Source organism: Populus euphratica, unplaced genomic scaffold (genome assembly GCF_000495115.2).
Source record: "Populus euphratica unplaced genomic scaffold, PopEup_1.0 scaffold1162.1, whole genome shotgun sequence".
Taxonomy (NCBI): domain Eukaryota; kingdom Viridiplantae; phylum Streptophyta; class Magnoliopsida; order Malpighiales; family Salicaceae; genus Populus; species Populus euphratica.
This window is the reverse complement of record NW_011501021.1, coordinates 39,906-55,547: the sequence shown is the minus strand read 5'-3', so window position 1 is coordinate 55,547 and position 15,642 is coordinate 39,906. Positions and strand designations below refer to the sequence as shown.

Below are 15,642 nucleotides of genomic sequence, written 5' to 3'. Positions count from 1 at the left end.
AGCATGGGCTTGTTCATAGAGACATTCCTTAAAAGAAGGCAATGTTAGACAATTATTGGTTGAGTGTTCATTTGTTTCACATATCTGACACACAATGTTTTCAAGAGATTTTAATTGACCACTCTTTTTCAATTCTAGTGCCTTGACTTTTCTAGCTAAAGATGCAAACTTAGCTCGAAGGTCATAATCTTCCCTAAGGTTGTACATACCTCCATTAGATGTATGAGGTTGAGTTTTACTCGGTGCCTCATAAGTACCTGCGATGTCCTAATTTTAAGCATTTTCAGCTAACAAGTCTAAGTACTCCATTGCTTCATCAGGGTCTTTATCTTCAAAAGTTCCATTGCACATCAATTCAACGATTTGCCTATCTCTAGGTGTTAACCCTTTATAAAAATATGAAATCAATCTCCATGTTTCAAAACCATGATGAGGGCAAGTAGTAAGCAAGTCTCGATACCTATCCCAATATTGGTAAAATGTTTCTCCTAGTTTTTTAGTGAAAGTGGTGATTTATCTTTTGAAAGACTTTGTTCTGTGAGATGAGAAAAACTTCTTTAAAAACTATTGTTGCATTTCATCCCAAGCACGAATGGATCCTGGTCTCAAATTTTGTAACCATGTTTTAGCTTTATCTTTTAATGAAAAAGGAAAAAGCTTTAATCTGATGGTGTTCATACTATAATTTGAATCATTATATGTGTTCCAAACCTCCTCAAATTCTCTTAAATGCAAGTATAGATTTTCCAATTCTAAGCCATTAAAAGAAGGTAAAAGTTGAATAATGTCTAGCTTAAAATTAAAATGAGATGCATCAGGAGAAAAAACTATGCATGATGGTGCACTTGTTCTTGTGGGATTCATATGGTCTCTAAGTGTTCTAATACGGTTATTCTCATTATGAAGTGACTGGTTATCTTCTTCGGCCATATTTTCTGAAAATGATGAGGATACCCTATAAAGTCTACCACTTGATGTACATGACCACACTCTCATGCATATGTAGGAATAGAATAAAAGAAAGAAGAAAACAAAAGAAGAAGAAACAAGAGACAAGAAACAAAGTTATATACAAGAAAAGTGAAAAAATAAAATAAAATAAATACTATAATTTGTACAAGAACCTACCTCCATGGTAACAGCGCCAAAAACTTGACACGACTAAAAGATTGATGTCTTCTTCCAAGTGCAGGAGTGTCGAAGTAATAAATAACCCGGCAAGACCGGGGTCGAACCACAGGGAGGTTAATTATACAAATTATAAACAACAACAACAACAGTAGCAACAACAACAACAACAACAACAACAACAACAACAACAACAACAACAACAACAACAACAACAACAACAACAACAACAACAACAACAACAACAACAACATAATAATAATAATAATAATAATACTAGTAGTAATAGTAGTAGTAGTAGTAGTAGTAGTAGTAGTAATAGTAGTAATAGTAGTAATAGTAATAATAATAATAATAATAATAATAATAATAATAATAATAATACTAGTAGTAATAGTAGTAGTAGTAGTAGTAGTAATAGTAGTAATAGTAGTAATAGTAATAATAATAATAATAATAATAATAATAATACTAGTAGTAATAGTAGTAGTAGTAGTAGTAGTAATAGTAGTAATAGTAGTAATAGTAATAATAATAATAATAATAATAATAATAATAATAATAATAATAATAATAATAAAGAAGATGAGAATTTTGAGATAGAATATTAACGTAAGGATTAAACAATGATAACAATAAATGTTAAGGTTAGAGTATCCACTAATGGTATGTCAAACAAGTAAGTTGTAGAACATTGTCTCAACTTTCTTGTGTAAAAACTTCAGGTCATTTGGACTTCTAGAACTCTAGATATGAGCCAAACACTGAATAGTGCTTAGGCTGGAAGACAGATTCAGACTTCTTTATTGTTACTACAATTTGGACTTGAAAATGACCTTGTTAAATCTTAGGCTCCATATGAAAGTTGTAGGCCTATGTCTTACCTTTTCATCTATATAAAGTATACCTAAATTTGAGATCTACAGCTCGAGATATGATCGAATTACCAAATAGTGTTCCGGTTTGGACTGCACCGACATCTCTTTTCGAAGTTTGACCATCTCTTTATCCTTTCAATTTCAATTCTTAAATTCATCAATCAATCCTTTCATTTATATGATAGGCCTACATTTAAAATGAACATTTACCACAAATTAAAGGTATCTTATATTATTATATATGTTATTATAAAACATGCTTTAGTTAAGGAGTTATTGATACTTCAAGTGCAAAATGATGACTTAAAACCTTGATAAAAATACACTTTTAAGTACTAATCATGAGAATCAACTCAACACCAAGCGTAATCATGCCAATGACCGATTGGAAGTGCCAATTATAAGAGCTAGGGCAAATTTTTTTAAAAAAGCATTGAATGGGCTTGTTCAGAATATATGGAGTAGGATAGACCTAGAGGGAGTTGGTGTCTTTTGCCTGACCACATGATTACGATGTTCACATCAATATAGCTTTATAATTAAAAAAAAAAAGACTGATTATGAGATAGCATAAGGATATTGAATTCAAAGTGACAAATCTAAGAAGGATGAGATGCCAATACTTGAGAATTATAATGATGTTTAGTATCTAGCTGATGAAGAGATGTTAAAGATTAAAAAATCACTTATTTCTCAAATTAGGGATGATCATGTAGGAGAAATGAAGGAAGAACATCTTTAATATGATGCCATATAAGTTGTTGTGCTAATGTTACTATTGTTACAGTTGTTAGAAAATTGAATATGAACACTATTAAGATGAAAGCCCTTATAATGCTCTAGGAATGGGCGACTGGTTGAACCAGTTTCCTAGTTTAGAACTAGTACCTTGTTAAATGGGCAATTATGGAAATTTGTTATCGGATTAGTTGGAATTAGAACCTTGTAGTTTAAAAGAAATTGATAGGGTGTTGTCTAAATTCTTAAATTGTTTAATTAGTTTTATGGTGTTTTTATAAATTAATGTGCTTGTTCATCTCAACTTTGTATTGGTGTCTCTTTTGTACATCTACTACTTAGTTTAATAAGTTAATGGGAAAACTCTTTCTTGTGTTGTAATTAACATTAATTCTAACTTATATGTCTAAGTTTATGTAATACTTTGTTTTTTAAAATTTTTATATAGCATATTTATGTTTATTATCTAAATTATATGAAACATGAAATTCAATTATTGTGAGTAATTAATTATATTGGATTTATTTTTCTTAGATTTTATTAAATGAAAGCATGGAAAAACATTAGTTGTATTTTTCAACAACTATGGATTTAGTATGCTATTCATAAAAAACTAAATAGCGTTGACATTATTTTGGTATTCGTTCATAGAAAGAAAATGATGTTGATTTTTCATTATAAAAAAAGAAAAAAATTCCTAGTATTATTTCTTCTTATTATTTTTGAATCCATGTCAACATCATTCTAAAAGCCAGGGTTGTTACACTTTCACTCTCATGGCATCATTACAAGTTTTCTCCAACTCTTGATGTAAACCTTTGATCACACGGTCAAGTAACTCACATGCTAAGACATTAATTCTTGAAAAGCCAAGTAAATCAGATTTGATAGGAATTTGACACAAGGATAACTAGTATTGAAACACTAGCACTATTTGAAATGAACCCCCACTGATGCGAACATCGTGATTACCTGGTCACGCAACCCACATGCAAAGAAACTAATTCCTAGAAAGCCAAGTAAATCAAGTTTGATAGGAGTGTGACACAAAGATAAATTGTATCTAGGTACCAGCACTATTGGAAACAGAAACCCCCACCCAATAAATATTAATTCGTAAACGAGAAGTATAAGGATGATGCCACGAAGACAGTTGTTCATCGATAAGTCGTTTTTAGTTTTTAGAGAACCAAGGAAGGGAGATTATCCACCAACACACAATAAGTGCAGCAAATAAGTTTATTGATATGAAAATTGCATAACCTTGCATGTTTGGTTATATCTTTATTTATATTGACTTTTAGACTTAAAAAACCCTAATAGACCCCTTAGGAGATATGGCCAACTTCCTTAGTTAATTAGGAGAATAAATTGCTGACTCTTTATCCTTGTAGTATTAGGGGAAAAAAAAAAAAACAAGCCTAACAAGGCTGGTATTGGGCCGGACACATCAACCCCTTGTTCCACTCGAATTGGGCTCTTTTTGGACTTGAACTAAATGAATTAAAGGCTACCCTTCATGCTCCTTAAATGTCCTAAGCCCCTCTAGGTCCATTTTGCTCCATATGTTTTGAGCAAGCTCATTCAATGCTTTTTTAAGCTTCTTTGCCTTAACTCTTGTGATTGACCCAATTGGCACCTCCAATGGGTTGCTGGCATGATTACGCTTGGTATTGGGCTGATCTGTATCAACAATTTTCATAACTCAACTTTTTATTTTTTAAAAAAGTAAAAATAAAAAATAAATGAATAAAAAATGATTTGAGAATTGGTTCAAGACAACATAAAATGAAAGTTTAAGGACTAATATGCATGGAATTATAAATTTGAGAGTTAATTTGGTCAAAAATTAGATGAATTGATAAGTTTGGGGACTGAATTAAACTTGAAATTAATTTAATTAATGAAATCAAGAACTTAATTGAAAAAATACTTAAGTTTTGGGCTGATTTGGGTTAAGATTACAAGAAATTAAAGTCCAATGACCAAAGCGAATATGTAGTGCTAATATAGGGGGTTTAATTGATTTTTCCAAGGGTAATTTTGAAAGAATTAAAATTTGAAGAGTTAATTAAGGACTAAACTGAATAATTCTAAAATCATGGATTGTTTTGTAAATAATGTTGAAATCGAGGGGTCCAATTGCAGTTGATTTAGGGGGAAAATTAAAAAAAAAAAAACAAAGAGATTTTTCATGAATAAAGGCCCAATTTCACAATGTTAGAACTCTATGGGGCAAGATAAAATAATCATTTCAATTGAGAAAACAACGCTGTTTAAAGATAATATATATATAAAAAATTGTTCATTGCCTTTGTCATTTATAGATCACGTTTTTCCAACCCGAGCCCCTGGATGCATCTTCAAATGACATTATCAGTACTCCTGCAACAATGATCCTACAAGGTCGCCTCATTATCTTATGAACGCATGGCATTCTCTAGCTTTATGAAAGTAAAAAATAAGCCACAAAGAATGGGGGACAAACAAAGAAAAACACAAGGAAAGAGAAACAACCCAGGGACAAAAGAACAGATGGAGAAAACCAGGATAGAACATATGAAGAAAAAATGAAAAATAGGAGAAAAAACAAGAAGAAGAGGAACAGAGAAGAGAAAAACACAAAGAGACACAAACATAGAACAAGCGAACACAAACAAATATTATCAAAAGAAAAGAAAAGAAAGATTATCATAGAATAAATTTATTATACAGGTTTGCCAATAGTTTATTATGATTCCAGTAAATGGAATATAAAAAATTTGTTACAATCTGTTATTTAGACCAACCTGTGTAATCTCAAGTTTTGCAAAGTATCCCATCCAACTCTAATTCCAATTTCCTTTTGCTTTTTCAGTTTTTCTTTGTCAATAAAAAAATAAAAAATGTATTTATTTTAAAAAAACAAGATAGATTTTTCTCACAGAAACAAGAAAGATAATACTTGTAACTTTTTTCACTAAAATATATTTATAAGTAACAACAAATTAATTAATAATATATTTCATTTAAATTAATCTTACTATTCGAAATAGAACGGCCAGTGTGTATGGTCACCAAACAATGAATTTACCGGTTCCAGTTGCTGACATTGGACTATGAGCATCTTGGCCGTAGATTCTCGAAGATGGATGGCAGTTTGAAATCCCTCCAAACTATCATGTCATTCCAACCTTATAGACTATTATCTCTCATGTATTTTTTTGGTTTTTTTTTGTGATTTATATAAAAAATTATGCAGCCTACTTCCATAGTGACAAATTAGATTTGAAAACATAAATATTTTTTAAAAAAATATTGTATTGTTTTCGATATTATCTAGTTGCCGTGTGGTTTTCCCATCCCCTTATCGCAACATTGTCATGCGCACTATCCCACTTGAATTTTTACTGTATATAAAGAATTTATTTAAAATAAAAATCATAATTTATTTAAAATTATAATAATAATTTATTAAAAATAAGCTGAAAATTAAAAATTAACACCAATCTAAAATCTTTGAAACCATACATCAATATAAGATCTCCAATCAGGATGTCTGAAAATTTAACTTCATTTAAATAATGGAATCTTCATTGATGATTTAAATGTCAATGTTATTACTCGGGCAGCCTCAATATTTGTGAACCTGAAAATAAATAAAATTAATAAAATATTAATAATTATTCATAAATTATGTTATAAGTTAAAAAAAAATTAAAACCGAAACAAACTTACATTGAAAGGTCATTCTTCCAATGTGCCTAATACTTTAGGGGGAATTAACCTCGTAGTGAAGGCATACCGCCTCTGCATTGTGAAACCATGCTGAAAGAGTCAACATCACGAGTCGGCGCAAATGCCTCTTCTTGATCGGCACCTAAGGATAAGTCATCCTCGTTGCTAGAAAAACTAGTTGCAACCATATGCTCACAAAGTGTTGTTGATTTCATTCTACGCATCTACACAAATTTATATGAATAATTACATAATTTAATTTAATTATTTAAAAAAATCGACATCACCTCCCTTATAATGGAGATTACCCAAAATTTCCAAATGTTCAAATATTGACAATAACCACAAACCAATTACTTTATTGAAAAATCTTATATACAACCTAAAATCTATACAAATTAAAAAATAAAATAAAGGGAAAAATAACATTTAATTATATATATACAACTAATATCTATAGAAATTTATAAATAACAATTAAAATTAATGAAAATAATTAAACACATATCATACAATAATAGAGTAAAATTGAGATAAAATTATCAAACTTAATCTTATATATTCAATTGCCATTTACAAGGTAAATTTAGCAATAACAATTAAAATTCAATAAAATATTCAATTATTATGGCAATACAAAAAATAAAATATATTGATAAAAAAATATATACTTTATGAATGATAAATGCTTATCTTAATAGTGTTTATTTCAAGACTTTATCTATGTACAATATTAAAAACAAAAAACAGAAAACCCATCAAAAATATATTTTTAATAAAACAAAGAAAAAATGAGAAAAAAAGTCATTAAGCATATTAAATCAAAATACGTAGCTTTTAATTTGTTGAAGATTACAAGAAAACAACTAAAATTTTCATAATAGATGAGAGAAAACAAAAAATGAGATGAAATGGAGGGGAGAAATGAACTAAAAGGGCAATCGCAGGGATTTATACTACATTTTTATTGATGAAATATTTAAATAATATTATTTTAATTATTCTGTCAATAAATTTCGAAATTTTCACTAAAATTTTTAAATAACCCTCTAGAATTTTCACCATTCATCGGTATATACCCGTGGTTAGAGATGCATTAATATTGCCCTTTGAAATTTGCACAGTCTGTCGATGAGTCCATCGGTAATTGTGAACTACATCAACATAGAACTCTAACAGTCTCGCCCTTGTGAAATACCAACGGACTATATCGTCTACCCATGTGATTATGGCATATGTAGTAAATATTTACAACTCTTGGTAAAATACTAACGGACTGTATTTGTATGTACATACATCCATGATTGTAACATAAGTAGTAAATATTTTACAACTCTTGGTAAATTACTGATGGATGGTGTCGTACGTGTGTGGCGTTATGACAATCGTTTACCCTTCAGGAAACAAATATGGTGTATTTCTGGCAAAATATAAAGAGACTAGGAATTCTTGTGTCTCTTATCAGTAAAAAATTTGAATGAGAGTCACCACCTAGTATTCTTGTTACTAGAAATCCCAACTAGTCTCAAAGATCGGATACGGAGAGTAGTTGCGTAAAAAAAATGTATTAGCACTCCAAATACGCCCTACCTAAGGTAGGCTGCATTGTTTTGTCTGTTAAAATCTAAAGTTGTGTTATGGTTTTTAATTGTTGGTCTTTGTAAGGTTCAAGACAAGCCCTACTCAACAAGGAGGTTCTTATCTTTAATACGGTTAAACTTAACTGTTCTATCCAAAAAAATTAGATATCCAAAATATGTATTACGTGTAATGTCATACCCCGGATAGTAAGAGAAAAAAAAATAAAAGTTTTGTTGTTTTTGAAATTTTGGTCAATGTTCTCTTGACTTTAAAAAACTGGTTATTAAAGCCAAAATACAAGCTAAAATATTGTTTTTAGTGTATGAAAAATACAATATGATTTTTGTTAGCTTTGAGATACTTGGCCCTATGCACAAATTTTTTTTTTCAATTTTTTTGTATTTTTGAAAGTTTTGACAAAAACTGAGTATTTTAATATCGGATTTGTTTTTTTATGACATAAAATACTGCTCGATTAATCAAAATAACATTCTGAAACAAATATTTTTGAATTTTTTTTTTTTAAATGAATTGGGCCAAACCTGGCTCATTTCTGTTTTTATAGGCAAAAATAGGGGGACGTGGCTCGGGCAGCCCCTGTGCTGCCGCCCCTCCACTATTCGTCTACTACATGGAAAGTTGTGTCGGTGTCTTTTTGAAGGTGTTAGCTAGAAGGATTGAGGGCAATGATAGAGGAAGGAAGAAAAAATCACTTTCTTCCCCTATTTCGCATGTCTAGGAAAAGAAGATGATGGTGCCGTTCAAAATAGCACCATTTTGATCTTTTTTTTTTTAAGTGAACACTGAATGAAACGGTGCCATTTTGGTCAAAACACACTGTTTCAGTTAAATAAAAAGGTGAAAAAACATGTCAATTTTCATATTGGTCCTCAATTTATAATTTTTTAAATCAAAACCTAAATTGCAATTTTGATTTAAAAATCAATGCAATTGCATACCCGTAAAAAATCCAACATCGACCCTAAAGTTGGCCATTATTTTCACTTTGATCCTTGGAATTGAAATTATGCAATTTGTCCCTTAATTGATCAATAAACTTCTAATTTCTTCAATTAGGCCCCTTACCAGTTTTAATTTCAACCCCTCTACTTAAGTGTCTTTTCCATTTTGTTATTGGTTTCGTATTTCTTCAATCAAGTCCCTAATTAGCCATCAAACTTTAATATTTATATAATTAACTCCCTGATTTACCAGCTTAACTTTTAAAAATTATAATTTGACCCTAGAACTTTAATTTCTTCCAATTAAAGCCCAAATTGACTCCAAAATCAATTTTTCTTGCAATCAAACTCTCCATAAATTCAATTAAGCATTTAATAAAATTTAATTGAGTCCATAAACATCTGATTTTAAACTTTTCTTACTCAAATTGAATTTTCTTTGTCAACAGGACTATTATCAATCAATAAAATATTGTCAAATTTTAATCTTTGTATTTTTGAATCACCTTAACCAATTTTTAACCATTTCTTGGGTGTGTTGGCATCCTTTGCCTATTGTTTATATTGTTTTGTATTTTATTATTTTTTATGCGAGGGGGCCTAAAAATGGGTTATGATAGTTGCCCCTCTCTTGAAAGTGCTTACGAAGCAAAGAATTTCTGTTGTAAGTATTGTAAAGATAAACAAAATTGATTTTCTTAAAGCTTGGTTGACCAGAAACCTTAATTAAGCATAAATTCCTATGTGTGGTTGGGCTAAACTAAGATCCCTTTCATCGACCTCCTTTAACCAGAACTAAAAATCTATGTGTGATTAGGATAGACTGAGATTCCTTTCATCAACCCTCTCTAGTAAGAACCAAAATCCTATGTGTGGTTAGGATAGACTAAGACTCCTTTCATCAATTTCCTCTAACCAGAACCAAAATCTGGTGGTTAGGTGACACTAAGATAACTTTCACCAATCCCCTTTAACCAGATCCAAAATCCTGTTTAGTTGGGCTAAACTGAGATTCCTATCGTCAATTCCTTATAACCAGAACCAAAATCCAGCACACTCAAAAAAGAAAAGAGGTAGGGTTAGAAAACGCATTACCTAATTGGTAAGTCAGGGCTCAAATGCGCACTTAACAGGGAGGTAAGGTTAGAAAACACACTACCTAAGTGGTGAAGGCTCAAAGGCGCACTCAAAAGGGAGGTAGGGTTAGAAAAAACACTACTTAAGTATTGATGGTGTAATATTGATCTGTTAATGTTGAAAACAAATGCATTATGATTGATATGCATGTATACTTACCTGAGAAATATAGACCCCCATTTCTTCATAATGTCTTTCTTTTCCTTAGAAATTGGAGTGTTGGTAGTAAACTTCGATGGCCTTTTCCACCCTTATTTACTCGAGTCAAATGTAGTGATCTTGACCTTTTGGGAAGGATTTGATGTCGTTATATTTCTTTGTACTTTATCTCAAAAGGTTTGTTAATTTGACTCAATATTTTTCTTAGAAATAGAATCATGGAGCCAGCCCTACCGGATGTTTGCCCCTCAACTTGATCATGCCCCCCAAGTGTTCACATTGGGTTTTCTTTGGGGATAAGGCTATGTGTAAGATAGTTTGGTTTATTTATAAGGAAATGTTTTCATGTAAATTTTTGGAACTTCCAAGTTATTCAAACCACAAAAGTCATTTTGACATTGGTTCAAAATAAACTTGTTCCAAAGAATGCAAGCGATTCCTATTAATAGGTCCTTGAAGTGATGAAATCATTTTGAAGCTTTTGGGTTAAAGATGAAGTAACATTTGGTTGATCATAAAAAGTTGAAATATGAAATTGAGGGTTATTGAGAACTGAATCGGTTCAAAGAATTTATTTTATTTGCATGAATAATGATTTAACCATACAAGAAAAGGCTTTATTAGGTATGTAATGTAGGCTTAGGCTATGGTTATGAAGAAAAGGATATTTTGCAGGCTCAAAAAGGTGTTTGAGGGATTTCAAGACTAAGGATCACTTGTGCTTATTCCTTGACCTTTTCTCTTGAATTTCTCGCCAAAAAGGATTTCTTGCCCCCCAGTGTCGAGTTTGAGCTCTTTCTCTTTGTTTTCTTTATTTTTGTTTGGTAAAGCATAAGCACCTCGGTTGTTTTTATGTGCAACTCAAATCTTTCTAATCCTTTGAATTTTTCAATCAAATTACATGATCAATTCCATATTTTCACTGTTTTGTCTGGATGATAATAACACGATCAATTCCAATATCCATTTTCACTGCTTTGTCTTGATGATAATGAAGTCTTTTGATGGTCTTTAAAACCTCTTTTATTTGCCCCTCAGTATAGGGTGTGATCCTAATCAAGATTATTTTAAAAACATTACTAGGCTCAAAATATGACTATAAAAGATATATTTTAGCCTCGTGAAAGGATTTATCAAAGATGACATTTTCTCATCTTAAACTCAATGAATTGAGGATCGGTAGGTCTTACTTTCATGTGCGTATGCAAAATGATTTATTCATTCAAATAAAACTCAGCTTTTGAGTCATATCACAATGTTTTGCTTTTGTTTTTGCTTTTGTCTCAATTTTTTGTTTTTTTCTTTCAATTTTCCTGTTTAAGGAATCACTTGAATTTCCAGAATGTAGTTGTTTTGCACAAATACCAACATGATGTTTATTTTTGTATTCACTTTGGAGGTCCCATAAATATCCTTAAAAACATATAAGGTTATGTATGGTTTTGAAAGAGCCAAAAGAAAACACTAAAGGATTATTCATGTTGTAGTTTTTGTGAGCGAAAGTTATGCTTAAAATGTTATTTACATGTTATAACAACGAAAGGAGTGTGATAACATGAAAGCATTTGATTTTCTTTATCAAGGGCTCATTTGCTATAGACAGTCTAGTTCAAAAGCATGAAACAAAAAACAATAATAAGGCAAGCTAACTGCCATATGCTTTAAGCAGGATTGGGCAGCGGGTTCGTATTCATATTGGGGGCATCTTCCAATTATATCCATTCGGCCTTGATTAATTACAAAAGCTTTCTCTTGAAGGCATTGTAGGTATGGATGTTATGCCCCGCAATACTCGCATAGTATTCACAATTTAGTTTTAACTTATACGAAGTAGGATATGATGGTTGCACAAGTGTCAAAGGTTCTAGCATTATATGTCTGATGCTCAATAGCTTTTGATACATCTCATTCAGGTTTATCGGCAATGAAGGTAGTTGTTCTTGAACCCTTTAGTAATTTCCATTTTAGGTTTTGGCTGGGAAGTTTTAGAGCTCAGGTTTTTTGATGTTAGCAATGTGGAATGGAGTATAGTAGTTTTGGGATGAGTTTTTCCTATCCCTATAGGCATCTTCAACATGGTAGACCTCTTTTCTTTTAAAGTCTCTTTTCTCGATAGGCGCAGTAATTCTACCACTCTTAATGCCTTGTTCTATGCTTTCACACACTACCACAATGTTAGTAAATTGCTGAGCTGAACTATCCATCATATGTTCATAATAGGATGCTTTAAGTGTGTTGGCAAATAAAGAGACCATCTCTTTGTCTAGAAGTGGAGGGTGTACTTGAGCAATTGCTTCTCGCCATCTTTGAGCATAATCCCTTATGCTTTCTTTGTCCTTTTTCTTTAGATTGGATAAGCTGGTTTTGTCGGGAGCGATATCCAAGGTGTACTTGTACTGTTTGAAAAAAGCAACAACTAGATCTTTCTATCTTTGGATTTTTGTGTTATCCAATCTCATATACCAGCTCAAAGTTGCTCCACTTAAGTTGTCTTGAAAAAAATACATCAGTAGTTTTTCATCATGTACTACTTCTGTCATTTTATTACAGTAGGACCGAAGATGAGTCATGAGGCATTGTGTTCCACTATATTTGATAAACTCAGGAACACAGAACTTCTTTGAGATAACCATGTTTGGGACTAAATACAATTTTGCTGTCGTACCAGGTCATCTAAGTCTGCCCCTTTAATGACTTTAAGATTGGCTTCCAGCACCTCTATCCTAGCTTGATCAATGCTATCAGATCATTTAGCCTTATGGGACTCGTTAGCTAATGCAGAGTGATTGTTAAGGCTGGCACAAGTGTCGCTGACTGCACAAATGTTGGGTTTTGTTGAGGCTCTTGACCATGTTCGCTCATTCTTTCTTTAAGCGAAACTATCGTAGGAGCCTGATTAAAAGTGACAGGTCGGTTAGAAAGACCTTCACCAGACGTATTTCTTAGTGTTTGCTCGAGTAAGCTAGTGAATTGAGCTACACTTGTTTTTAGAGACTCCAACTCTTCTTGAAAATAGGCATCACATTGAGCACGCTCTTCATCTTCCATGATTTTTGCTTGAAGTCGAGTGTTGTGGACTTTTTAGGGACCTATATTTCAACCTGGCATGTATGCATGTTAAATATATGAACAAGTATAAACTCACCTTTCAAGGGGTGACACATGATTGTACTCCTTGCATGATGAAACAAGAATCTTGTTTCTTGTCTAAACTCTGTGATGAAAATTTTCTATGTGACAATCATTATGTCACCCGCAAGTCTTGATTTCAAGATGCTTCACGAAAGGCTCGTTTTGATGCAAAACAAAATGTAGGGAGCATACACCCTAAAGGCAAGTTCTAAATTTATTTATGCATGATAAGGGTAGGTTTGTTATTTAGACTCTAAAAGGGTCTCTTGTTGTCCTAGTAATCGCCCTCATGAAGGCAATATAGGGGTTTAACATGTAATAGGATGGTAGGTGCACCAATCATTACTAGTTAAGCACTCAGGGAAGAGTTGGGTAACATGACCAAAAGATTAGAGTCTTCTTTCAAGTGCAGGAGTGTCAAAGTAATAAATAACCCGACAAGACCGAGGTCAAACCATAAAGAGATTAATTATACACATTATAAACAACAACAATAACAACAACAATAATAACAACGATAGTAGTTGTAATACTACTACTAATAATAATAGAATAAGAAGAAGAAGATGAAGAGTTTGATGAGAACTTTGAGATGGAAGATTAATGTACGGATTAAACAATGATAACAACAAATGTAAAGGTTAAAGGATCCACTAATGGTATATCAAACAAGTATACTATAAACTCTTATTATTCAATTGAAAACCATATAGAAAGGAGGTTCCAATCAAATTATAAATTATAAACATGATTGCATTAGTTATTTTATTCTATTAATGCTAATACTTGTAAATATTGTCAGGCATTCATGATTATAACTTATGTTAACAACAAATCAAGTTCTTTTCATATCTTAGGTGTTGGTTATACTAAACAGTATGGGCTATGAAAGTACCAAGTATTTGTTGTACTAAGTGTTATACAACATAAATCTAGATTAGTCATTTAACAAGCAAAGTATTATAGAGTGAACAAGATAACAAATAAAAAACATGTTGGTATCAAACATTAAAGTCCATGTAAAGTTTACACCATTTATTCTTACACCATTAGTGTAATCTTTTCACCTTGACATAATAAATTAATTAAACATAATGAATAAAAGAAAAATAAATAAACAAAATAAGAACATAAATAAGACAAAACTTAACTAAGTAAAGGAAAGAAAATGAATGGCATAAACTCGATATTAATGAAAGCAAGAGCATGATCTTGATGTGGAAACCAAGATGCCTAAATACATGGCAAATGCCTCCTTTTATAGGCTAAAATTGAAAACTATTGATTTGATGACTAATTGATGAGTGGGTGGTCAACTCTTGACTTGGTGACAATCCTTATCTTCTCTTTTCTGCCAAAAAAGTGATTGATAACGTCAGAAATGGAACCACTTGAAAACATGAGAGTTCTAGCAAATTATCTCAGCTTTGCAAGAAAAAAATTGATGTCATTTGGACTTTTAGAACTCCAAATATGGGCTAAACACTGAACAGTGTTCGGGTTACATGATAGATTCAGACTTCTTTGTTGTTGCTACAATTTAGACTTGAAAATGGCCTTTTCAAAACCAAAACTCCACATGACCTTTCCATCCATATAAAGTAGACCTAAATTTGAGATCTACAACTCTAGATATGACCCAATCACCAAATAATATTCCAGTTTGGATTGCACCAGCATCTTTTTTCTAACTTTGGCCATCTCTTTGTCTTTTTAATTTTAGTTCTTAAACTTATCAATCAATCATTTCATTTATGTGATAAGCGTGCATTTAAGGTGAACATTTACAACAAATTAAAAGTATCATTTCATTTATGTGATAGGCCTGCATTTAAGATGAACATTTACCACAAATTAAAGGTATCGTATATTATTAGATATGTTATTATAAAAACATGTTTAGTTAAGGAGTTATTGATACTTCAAGTGCAAAATGATGATATAAAACCTTGATAAGAATACACTTTTAAGTACCTATCACCCAGTCCAGGCCCAAATTGGGTTGGTTACTGTGCATTAGCGTCGTAACCAGCCCACGCTACATTTTTGAAACAGAACATGAAATCACGTTCTACATGCAAAAATACAAACAAAGGGCGTAAGGAAATAAAAGGTGGGGAGGAGGGTTACTTGGAGCGGTGGCACTGCTTCTAGGAGCTAAGGGTGGTAGAGGTGACGGCGGTGCTTCTACTTTTCCTTCCTCTCCCTCC

The 15,642-nt window shown here is 31.7% G+C and overlaps 1 long non-coding RNA gene across 1 annotated transcript; it reads right to left on the bottom strand.

The window, feature by feature from the left end:
* Positions 1 to 6,542: 6,542 nt before the first annotated feature.
* On the bottom strand, positions 6,543 to 10,071 carry LOC105117062 (uncharacterized). The gene is made up of 3 exons (XR_840669.1): positions 10,060 to 10,071; positions 8,585 to 8,588; positions 6,543 to 6,685 (listed from the first exon to the last, which is right to left on the bottom strand). It is a non-coding gene; the product is annotated as an uncharacterized LOC105117062 (long non-coding RNA).
* Positions 10,072 to 15,642: the final 5,571 nt, after the last annotated feature.